Source organism: Marmota flaviventris, chromosome 11, assembly GCF_047511675.1.
Source record: "Marmota flaviventris isolate mMarFla1 chromosome 11, mMarFla1.hap1, whole genome shotgun sequence".
Taxonomy (NCBI): domain Eukaryota; kingdom Metazoa; phylum Chordata; class Mammalia; order Rodentia; family Sciuridae; genus Marmota; species Marmota flaviventris.
In genome coordinates, this window is record NC_092508.1 from 86,543,471 (window position 1) to 86,555,929 (window position 12,459).

Consider the following 12,459-nt stretch of genomic DNA (forward strand, 5'->3'; position numbering starts at 1 on the left):
TCCTATGTTCAATTTGATCTATGCAAGCTACATACATCTATGTAAAGATCACACTGAACCCCATTAATGTGTATAATTAATACATGTTAATACTTTTTTAAAAAAAAAAAGATCCTGCTTTTCTCACTGGCTTGAGTGAATGATCAAGTAAAAAGATACATACAATATCGTTTACAAAGCTCTGAATTGACTATACATAGATGATAGGCATTCTTACTTTATTAAGTAACTTGAACCCAACCATCACCCTGAAGTCATAAAATACATTTGCAATAGGCAAGATAAAGGAGAAAGAAATAGTAGTATGAAAGCAATTGAGACTTTTGCTACAGTCTAGACAAGGCTTGATAGATGTTATGAATAAATGAAAATAGAAAAGAGTGGGTGTTACTAACACATGGCAATTGACTGAATGTAATAATAAGTGAAATGGAGACATCCGTGGCAATTTCAACACAAATTGTGTAAATGATTTCAGGAATACAGGTATATCAACCTTAGAAAGATGAGGAAGATCCTTAGAAGGACACTTAACAGGCTTAAAAGAATTCCATGGGGGAAGTTATGGCTTAACTTGGGACATATTCAAATTAACTTCAGATGAGACACCATGAATGTGATACCAAGTGATAATTCTAAACAAGGAACAATCTTGGGAAAGAGGTCAAAGCCAAAGATGGAAATTTAAGGATGATATTTGAGGGACTCCATTTAAATCATCAGAATGAATAAAAATATCAAAATGTCTTGGAAAAAGGTATGTCATGTGAGTTACATATGTAATTAAAAATTTTCCATTAGCTACATTGAGTGAGCAATGTGAGCTATGTGAAATTAACTTTAAAACATATTTTATTTGGCCCAATATGTCAAAATTCAACAACTTTAGCATATAATTAATGCAAAACTATTAATGTGATATTTTACATTCTCTTCAATTGTATTAAGACTTTGAAATCTGCTATCTATTTTATGCTCAATTCAGACTAACCATACTTTGAGTGTTCAATAATAGTTGGTGGCTAATTGCTGCCATAGGGGACAGTATGGGTTTAAGAAGAATTTAAGGGTTAAGAAAAGACACAGGAAACAAAAGAGACAGAAAAAGAAATAGAAATTGGTACCTGCAATATGACAGAAACTAAGACAAAAAATGTTTCTTCCTCGCATGTTTTTAAACACCTCTATATAAGGCAATATAAGTAGAGAACAAGCAACAAGTTTTCCACAGATGGCATTGTTTTAGACACTGAACAAAGCAGGATTCTTTCAGAGTCTTGCAGACTTTAGGGCCTCATGAATGAAACTCAACCCTGCCTAACTGCTGACATTTAATAGCCTTAGAAAATGTAGCATAATATAGTGAAACTAGCGTGGATTTTGCACTCCCTAGATCTGTCTACAAATCCTGATCCAGCCTACCAAATGGCTCTCTGTAAGTTTCAGTACTTAATCTGTTAACCTTTGCTTCCTTAACTTGAAAATGGGAATACTAACCCCTTTTTATAATTTTGGTGGATAACAAATGTATTAGATGTGCAAAATACCTTACCCATTATGTACACTGAAAAATATAGCCACAATAATAATCATGAACAATCCCACTCTAATATTTGTATTGCTGAATGTCTCATGCTACTGTAAGTACCTGAGAATAAGGCAAGATTGTTTATTTCTGCTAGCACCATCAACACTTTCCACAGTGTTGGAGACATGACTGGGGTAAATAATAACCATTTTCCCCTGCAACATTCTAGTTCTTTTAGGAGGGCTCTCAAAATAAAAATAAGCAGAATTAATCAAAGGCTCAGATTACTTGATTCTCCCAGTGCATCTAGCAGAAATATGAATCTGGGTTTCACTGCTCAGTTTCTAGTCCCTAAAAATATAATAGGAGATTAACTAAAGCAGAAAGATAAAAGAACAGAAACAGAAGTTTCCCTTGACTCAGCATTCAATTTCCTGAGCATGTTACCTGCCACAGTTCTTTCAAAAAGAACTTTTTTCCTCTAAGCTTGGAAATAAATCAGTAGAGACTAGATAAAATGTTCTCTAAGTTTTTAGGAAATGAATCTAAACAAACACAAAATTATTGAATTTAATACCATCAATGTAGTAAAATAGCTTAAACTCTAAAGGCTTAGAGATGGTTTGTGTTTTCCATCAGTTTGTGGCAATATGTTTTCAAGTGTGGTTTGAGTTTTATGATTTTCAGAAAGTGTCATAGTATATAATGGGCATTATTCAACCTTTCACCATTGTTACTTAAAACAGAGTGTGTGTGTTTGCATGTATAGGATATAATGTCAATTGTTAGAAATGTATTTGTAGCTTTTCTTCTCCTAAATTGTCCTACATTGTAGACCCAGGGAAATCAACACACCTCCAGAAAGCCTTCCCTGCTTTTACAATCCATAGTAACTTTTATAGCATTTATTCTGTCACTAAATATTTATTACTGTTCATTATTTTGCCTACTGCTGTTCTAGGTTCTAAGAAATCTGTAGTTAAAAAAAAAAGTAGACAAGGTCAATACTCTCATGGACCACATATTCTAAGGTGAAAATAGCTACTGAACAATCTGATAAATAAATAATATCCAAAATGGTATGAAGGAAAACAAAAGCAAAATGATGAGATATAAAGGGCTTGCAAATCAAAACAGGGGATTGGATTTAATTTGAATTATAAGGGAAAATCATTTGGAAAGCCTTAGGAGAGTTATATGGTCTAAGTCTGAAGAGTTTACTCTGGATAATCCTTAGGGATGACTACTGTGGAAATGTAGAAGCAGAAAGTAGAGCCCAAAAGAATTCTGCAGTAACAGTAGTGGAGGCGATAAAAAACTATTGAATTCAGGATATTTTGACATTTATTTACCCCTTTCCTATGTCTAATTCATCCCTGTGAAGTATACAGCTGTTAACTAAAAGCTCAACATATCCAATCAGCGTTTTTATGAATATAAAATTTAGGAATGCAACAAAAATGGGTTCATGTAAATAATAGCAACAATTTGAAAGAAAAAGAAATTGTACATAAGATATAATATAAAAGGTTTTGCTATTTTTTTCCATATTTTTGTTAATATTTTCTGGTTTTGAGACTTATGGTTTTCTTTCCCTCAAATTATACTTAATAATAAATTCCAGCACAAAAAATCACCTTAGGTCCAAAACATCCTAATCAAAGGTTGTAAAATCTCCCACCACTTCAACCTTTTTGAGTTAACTCAAATATGTGCAAATCAATATTGTTCCATATGTTCCTATGATTTCCCTATTTTGCAACCAGAGAGTGAATTTGTGAGTGCAGTTTTGTCTAAAATTCAATGTCATCAAAATGTCACATATTGTGGGGTATTAATTTCTCAAGTTTTAGGGGAAAGTCATTGTACCAACAAAGAAAATTAAAATAATTTTAAATTCTGAAACAAAAAAGGTACAACTTAGCAAAAACCATTATTGAGAATATAAGTACACAGAATAATGGAAGCTAATGCTGTATTTTGCAATATATTCTAATTGCTACTAAATTGGGTAGAGATTAGACCATAGAAAGGGAAGCAAAGAGTAGAATTAAGTATAATTCTTAGGATACTCCTGAAAGGACTGATGACTAGAGGTAACATGAACTGAAGTAGAGAAAAAAAAAAAAAAAGTAAAGAATCAGGCTGGGTAGAGGGGGCAGGTGGACAGTAATGAACTTATTTTCTCTTAAATACACTTATTTTGACTTCTCATAGACATTCAAGTAGAGATGATGATCAGGCAATTGTATGTACAGTTTTAGAGCTGAGAAAGGTTGGAGCTTGAGATTTAATTAGTTTATAGATAGTATTTAGTGTGAAACTAAATAAGATCACATAGAAATAAAGTTACAGGAAGAGTTAAGATCATTTCTGCTACCAGTTAAGATCATTTCTGCCTGACAATTGACCTCAGGAAAGTTCAGCATTTAGGGGGCTGGATGAGAGGAAGAGTTAGCAAAAGAGACAGAGAAAGATCATCCAGATAGGTTGCATTTGTAAGCAGCACAGTGGATAATGTGAAGATGTACAAGTGGTCATTAGACTTGGCAAAATGAAGACCTTTAGGATTTTGTGCTATAACATTTCTGTGGAAATGGATTTATAAGCACAGATTCATGTTTGAATTCTTTTGCTGTGTATTTCTTGGTTACATAGAAATTTTTTCCATTGGCAGAGTTCTTGCCTAGAATGCAGAAGGCTCTGGGTTCAATTCCCAGTATCACAAAAATAGAAAAAAAAATTGTTTTTTTTTTTCCACTGACTGGACAATATGCCTAATTCTTTGTGTCCCTAATTTTCTGTGAACATAAAGTAATTCTCAACATTATACAGTATATTTTATTGAAGTTCAAAATTATTTATGGAGTTGAATTTAATTGGGCTAATGCCCACTTAAAGAGAAAAACAATCTGTTTTAAAACCCACGATTGTATTGTATGTTATTGACAAGGCCAGTTTCTGGCTTTTAGGAAATACTGTCACCAGATGAACTTTCCAACTATTTCAGTGAAGATAGAAACTATGAAGCATGAATTCCGTCAACTTCCTCTCCAAATTTCATCTTATCTACATCTAATTCATCTATATTCACACTCATTAAAGTGCTCTTCCTTCTGTTTAAGGTTATTTATCTCCTTAGCTAGTGATTACACCCATCTGTCTTAGTCTCCTCTGAGACCTGTTGGATTTCTGGATTTATTCATTTTATTTGCATTATTTTATTCTCCTCCTTCACTTGCATATTCGTATTGCATCCCTCCTTTTAGATACTGCCTGTTTCAATCTTTAGAAAAGGACTATTTTGCATATGCTATCCCTATTTCCTTACATCCTTTGACATCTCACTCCAAGTCTTAAACTTCATTAATGTTTTGGTCCTCAGTTATGAAGTAAAGATAGAATCCATTGTTATGAAGAAAATAATAACACCTTTAATCTCTTAAAAACAAAACCAACGTCAGGTATAACAGCAGAAATACCAACTATAATTGTATTGAGATACAAATTTCTGCAAATTAATGAAACCTGAAGAATTTGGCAACCCAATCTGTTGAAAAAGCTATTGAGCTTCTACAAATTTTCTCATCAAGTGCTGGTGGAAGTTCAAAAGGCTAAAACTAACATGAAAAATAGTCTGACGACAACTATCAAAATAATTCTATCCTGTCTCATGAATAGCATTGCTGGGAATTTATCCCATTCATATGTTTTCATATGTACATAATTACATGAAGATATTCATTAATTAACATAAAAACTGAAAATTCTCATGACTACAACTCTTCATAAAAGACTGATTAAATTAATATGATACAGCCACATAACATATTTTGTAGAAGTGTCAAAAGAGCATTAGATAGTTTTTTATTTTTGCCATGAGAATATTTTCAAGCTATATTTCTAAAAGAAAAAAAATCAAAGTGGAGAAGTGCATGTAAACATGCTACCTTTACTATATTAAAGGAGGACACATGTGTACATATACATGCACATATATAAACACATATATAAACACATATATGTGCCCTTTGCATGAAGACAGAGTGGAGGATAAAAAAAGTGAAAAGTTGTTGCCTTTTGGATTAATTTGGGAGTGAATACGATAGATAAAAATGAAAATATGAGAAAGATTTTCTCTGAAAGTTTTATTTATAAATTTAATTTTCATTTTTAATCATTTCATTATATCACCTCTTTTCAAATTAAAAACAAACAAAAGGCATTCCTAAAAAGGAAAAAAAATCATTACAACTACAGTCAGGACAAGCATCTCAGACTGCAGGCAGGAAAGTCAGGGGCTGTCCTGATAAGAACACCCGCCCTTCATGAAGTGTAGCCATTTCTACAGAGCAACAGGAAGAGTGTGGAACTTAACAATAGGGTTGGTAGAAGAAGCAAATAAATCCTGGTGCAAGGTAAGCCACCATAATATAAAAGTGTGGACATACAATTATATATACCCTCTGCTTAAAAACACTATTGCTACTTATAACCTTGAGTCAGAATTGCTCAGCAGGTTGATTCTATCGTGACCTCAAACCATCTATCTGGCCTTACATCCATTACCATACTTTCGTTTACCTGGACAATTCACTTTTCTTCAAACTTCTCTGACACTCCATGTTTTTTACTCTGACACATTTTCTTCCTCTCATTTGGGATAGATTTCTCTGAAAATTAACCCAAGCTTTCTCCAAAACTGTCCTGAATTACCCAACAGGATATTCTCAAATGATACAATACCCAAAGAGCTGTCTAGATTATGGGCTGGTAAATACAAACATGTAACTTTTTGAACCCTAATAGAAGGTTATTTGCATCTTTCTATGGTACTTGTTATATTTTACCTTTATTATAATAATTAGTATAATTTTCCTATTTAAGATTATAAACTTTCAGAAGACAAATATTTTAAGAGGTTTTCAAATATGGAGTAGCTATTGAAAAATATTTTTATTTCACTTTGAATAAACAGTTGTTTTTTTCTGACCTACCTTTAAACTAATAATGTATTTTTGTCCCCAGCATTTGGAGAAGTTGGGAAGTAATACATTTAATTGTGACCATATGTGGGTCTGTAGTACAGTTCTGTGGCTATTGCCCATAAGAATGCAGCTTCTGGGAAAGCATTTTGATTTCTGCTTTGTGAGGCCCTCTTTTCAGCTAAGTGTTCCTGAGCAACAGGTGTAGGTGCTGTCAGTATAAGTGGCCTAGGCTGGTCACCAGGGGTGTTTGAGTCCAGATCCATTGGTCTGCTCTGATTATGTGACTCAACTTCATCCAACCAGATCTAAATCTGAGGGTCTGTGGTGATGGGAAAAGGAATTCTTTTGATACATTTTACTGAAAGGATCTGGCATAAACCTAAAATCTTCTTGTTAACTCAATGGGAGGTTCTGACAAAACAATTTACAGCACAGTGAAGAGCAAAAGAACAACAACAAAAAAAAATTTGAAGCCTAATCCTGATAACCTGTGTGAGCTCCTGGGTGAGCCATTCCTGGGTTTGTCATCCTTGGATTTCTCAAAAATAAGAAACGTTGTTATTATCTAGGCCAGTTTTAATTCATTTTCTATTATCTGAAAATGAAAAGCTTTAGCTTACTGTAAGCTGAAATTTAGAACACTTACAAATGCATTCCAAAGCCTAGTCATATATCACTAATTTTTAAGTTATAGAAATATGCTTTGGGTATCTAAAAAGTTAAATTCAGAGTATTACATGACTTTAAAAATGGAACTATAAAATAATTGATAATGTTAAATATTTTCAAAGTGTAAATATCCAAAAATTTAAACATTAAAAATAATATCAAAAATTCAAATATCTAAATTCAAAGTGTAGTGCAATTATTTTTCACCTGCTATATGAAAGTTTATATTTCTTCAGGAATATGTTAGAGAAATGTAAACATCTTTGTTGAGTCCTTCGTGGAGACACTCTCAACTCTCTTTAAATACTACAGGCAGATCCAATGGTGATAAAACACTCTACCAGCTGGGTGAGGTGGTACACACCTGTAATCCCAGTGTCTTGGGAGCTGAGGTAGGAGAATCACAAGTTCAAAGCCAGCCTCAGCAAAAGCGAGGCACTAAGAAACTCAGTGAGACCCTGTCTCTAAATAAAATACTAAATAGGGCTGGGGATGTGGCTCAGTGGTTGAGTATTCCTGAGTTCAATCCCTGTACACACATACACACACACAAAAATACTCTATCACAAAATATCTCTCCTCCACTATTTGCCATGGCATCTGAGTCTTCTCTTGAAACTAAAATGCGGGTGGACAGGGAGGAGGCTGGGGTTGTGACTCAGCGGTAGAGTGCTTGCCTGGCACATGCAGGGCCATGGGTTCGATCCTCAGCACTACATATAAATCAATAATATAAAGGTATTGCGTCCAACTACAACTAAAAAATACATATTAAAAAAAATACATATTAAAAAATACATATTAAAAATACATTTTAAAAAACTAAAATGCTGGAGTTTAATCCATAATTTGTGTCCTGTCTGCTAAGGGAAACTGTTGAAATTCTACTGGGAGCATAAGGCAAGGCCTGGCAAGGATGCCAAGGCTCTACAGCCTTCTGTGAGAGTGGGTTGTTTGTATCAAATTTCCTAAATGCTGGAAGATGGGACAAGCACATTTTAAAGGCAATGGGAGTGGAATAGAAGGAGCAAACTGGGTGTACACTTCAAAGTACCAAAGTTGTGGCCCTCTAAACCAGGGACAGTGCAGGCAGCTCTACATAGAGCACTGAAGACAGGCACAAGCACAAATATCACAGACAGGCTTTCTCCTTTCTGAGTCTTGCTGAATGCTAGCAAAAGCTTGATATTCTTTTAACAAATCAGCTTTAAAATGACTTTCCAATTGAAATTGTTCTCTATTGTTTTATTTCCCCAAAACTTGATTCCTATTTACCCATCTAAAAGTATTATGATCTAATAATCTACAATAACTCATTTATGTTGACAGTCTTAACCCATTTTGTCTCATCAGTCCAGATATGGAACACCAATGACTTAAATATAGTACATAATATAAAATATAAGTGTATAATATAAATTATTATATATACTATAATATAATATGTAATATAATTATTATATATAAATATTATTATATAAAAATACAACTGTACTATAATTTAATCTTAATTAATATTAAATTATAGGATATTGATAATCAATATGCTAATATTAATGTTATTGTGTTAATTAATATTAATTTAATAATATACAAGTTCTAGATTATGACTTTCAAACCATTTCAATAAGCCTATGTCACTGAAATATTAATAGAATTACAAACTTGGGACTTATTGGGTTAAGATTACACCTGAACACTCGGGCGATTATTTACCACTTGTATTTAAAACAATTCAGAAAATATCATAGTTTACCTGTTACCCCAATCATCGCTTTCTCCAATCCATTCCAAGCAATTTAATTTATCCCTAATTTTATGCCCTATTTTATATATATATATATAAAATATTTTTTTAATTTTATAATTTCTTTAGGAAATACTTATTTTTACAAAGAATTTGGTTCTTAAAAGTATTAACAGTTTTAAGAACTTTGTGGACGTTTTGTTCATGTCAGATGATTATCAAGATATTCATTCTTATAATGTGTAAGTACCACATGTGTTTATTCATGTGATGTTCCTCATAATACGATGAAATAAAGTAATAACATATCAACCAAAATTATCTGAATTATACAGCTTCTATAGATGCAGAGGTTCAGAACTGCAATATTGAAGACAGATTCAAATAGTGCTTTCCATTGTGAGGAAATGCAACAAATTGAAATTCTAATCAGAATATCAAAGCAAATACATATTACCAGGGTTTTCTAATACTCTAGCAATAAAAATCAGTGTTGGACACTATGTCCTAATCTCTATTTTTCCATAAGCATTTGAATAGTCAACAAGTAGCTATCTTCAGTATTGACAATTGAAGAGTTCTTAAAATGGAGTGTGCTAGTATGCCTAATAATTTCCTACTAAATTGACCATGTCAAAAAACATTTATATGTGTCTTTCAATAGAAGACAATAAAAAAAAGAAACTGTTGTGACTTATCAGTCCTATAACCATTTTTTTAATAATACAAAAATATCAGTGTTGTGGGGCCATCATTTCTTCCATCTAACAGCACAATAAAAATAATATTAGGGAGGAGTGGATTATATCTTGGGCTTTTATTAAAATTCTTTTCAAAATCTTATATTCAAATTCATTTCAGGCATTTTCCTTTTAAATTGGCAATATTTAGATGTTTCTGCACATAGAGCACATAAAATATTTCATAAAAGCAAATACTCAATAAAAATAAAATTTTTTGCAATTTTATGATTAACAAACCCTCTAAATTTCTAAGGTTCATTATTTTTTAATATCTCAAATAAGGGAAATTATATAATTACTTTTAAAAACAAAAGTACATCTCTAGTTTGCCTCTCTTCCCAGAAGTAAGCTCTTCAGTGAAATTGGCTGTGACGTCTCTTTCAAACACAAAGTTTTGTTTATGAATTAGAAAATTGCCCTACATTTACCATAGGTCATAAATAAAATTTAGGGAAAAAATCAATCATCATGAGATATAATATTTTTTGTATTCTAAAACTTGCTTTTCAATGGTGATTTAATATGGTCCATATTTAAGAACCTTTTTAAAAGGGCTTTTAGTGCTGCCTTTAATACAATGTTTTAAGGAAGGCCAGTAACTTTCACACTGAAATTTAAGATGTTGTTTATTGTTGTTATGAAATGCCTTTTTCTCTCTCATATGTGGATCTTAAATAATACAAACTTTTATAAAACAGTCAAAAGATACATAATCCCACAGTTTTTTCCTAGTAGTTATTTTTAAAACACCTTCCAACTAAACTATACTGTACTATGTATTTAATATTTTAGTCTAAAGTCTCAGTGAATGATCATAGTATAATATTTTTGGTAAAGAACTTTAGAATTTGATAGCTACAAATATGAAAAGAACATGCTTTTCTACACCAAAGGAAACAGGCGGATGTTTTAATAACAGGTAAAAGCATAACATTTTGTAAAACTGTTTATATGTTCACACCAAGATACAGGAGACTCTGCCACACATTTTTCAAGCTTAAATTCCATGAATAATATAAATTTAAAACTTACTTACCTTTTTTCAGTGGTGACTTGTTATTGAAACTGCCATCAACTCCTAACAGTTAATGACTGAACAAAAACGGAAAACAGTAAAGTCACATGTCTTAAGAGTAGGCCTATGTTGGCTGCTGCTTAATTTCAGTACTGCAAAAAAAAAAAAAAAAAGGGCGGGGGTTAGGGGTGAGCACAAAACTTAAATAAAACCACTTCCTGGGTTGATCCGGTTAACCACACACATCACATCATTACTTGATTTGAAGAAATTGCCTTGTATAGTCAACAATATCATTATTTTTCAATGCAATTGTTGACTTCAAGACATTCCACATTTATGTATGTTTCATCGAGTTTCAGTTAATGGGGGAAATGTGTGATTAAAAGGTTAACAGTGGGGAGAAACAGGTTGCTAAACGCTGAGGAAACTTCCCCTTTCTCTGCCTTCTAGCAAGGGCTTCAAAAGGGTGTCTCTGCTGTGCTCGGTGAGCTTAGCCTGTTCCAATGCTATCCAGAGGTGTTGTATATTGACTTGGGAAACCAAGAAGTCACTTCTGATTCACCCAGCTGGTGCTTTTGTCTCACTCATGGATGAACCCACAAAGAGCCCTTCCAGTCACCAAGCTCATGGGGCCTTGGACAGGTTGCATTAGAACTTCTGAGAAAGGGCCCAGAGCCATGCACCACTCTGAGCATCTGTAAAGGGAAGAAAGGTGCTCAAGAGGCACATGCTGTGGCATATGCTGACTGTGGTTCTCACACTACTGTGTTCTCCCTGGCAGTTTCTTAAGCAGTTCTGAAAAGTGTGAAGAATTTTTGATCTAGATGAATAATTCTTTGTGTGGTCTGACTTAAAAATAAAAATAAAACAAAGGTTCTAAAGGCTATCATTTTGGTAAACTGCTATGTGCCCTCCTATGTCAAACTTCAACCAATCCAAGACATGAGAAATAGCGATAGGACATGCATCTTTACTGAGCCATGGAGTTCAAGAAACAAGCTCCTGGATTTCCAAGCTTGGTTGGTTTTGTGAGATTTGCAGGATATTCGCAAAAGGAAATTTTTCTTCCAAATAGGAAAAAAAGAAGATATATTCCATTCTCTTGTTATACAAACGAATTAAGACTAAAAAGTGATATAATAGAACACAGTGGTATGGAATGTTTGGCACATAAAAAGATAAGCTTTGAAAATATAGTTGATATATATATATATAACCCAAGTTAAGGATGACATTCCCTGATAGTTTATCTAATTTCTCTAGGGATTTTTTTTTTTTTTTTTTGTACTAGAGATTGAACCCAGGGATGCTTAACCACTGAGCTACATCCCCAGGCCTTTTATTTTTTTTTATTATTATTATTATTTTAAGTTTTTTTGAGACATAGTCTTGCTGTTGCTGAGAGCTTCACTAAATTGCTGAGGCTGGCCTCAAACTTGCTATCCTCCTGCATTAGCCTCCTGAGTCACTGGGATTAGAGGCATGGGCCTCCACACTCAGCTAGGACCCATTTTTTTTTTTTTTAACTATTAATTGCTATTTGTCTCCTAATATCTAGGACTATTCTTTTTCAAATCATTCCGATTGACTATTGAATTTACAATCAATCATTATTTACAGGATATTTACAGTCCAAAAACTTTTTACTGAATGTTCCTTAACACTGAGAAAATGGAAAGACCTTGATAGTAAAAGTGAGATCTGAATTCAAGACTCAATTCTAACTCTGTTGAAACTTGGTCAGGTCATTTAAGTTTTCCAAAATT

At 32.9% G+C, this 12,459-nt stretch overlaps 1 protein-coding gene across 1 annotated transcript in view; it reads right to left on the reverse strand.

Moving 5' to 3' along the window:
* Arhgap15 (Rho GTPase activating protein 15) overlaps positions 1 to 10,814 on the reverse strand; it is a 630,363-nt gene extending 619,549 nt beyond the window's left edge. The window contains exon 1 of the mRNA XM_071619213.1: positions 10,712 to 10,814. The gene's annotated coding sequence lies outside the window, so the exon portion shown is untranslated. The remainder of the gene's footprint in view (positions 1 to 10,711) is intronic.
* Between the last annotated feature and the right edge of the window lie 1,645 nt (positions 10,815 to 12,459).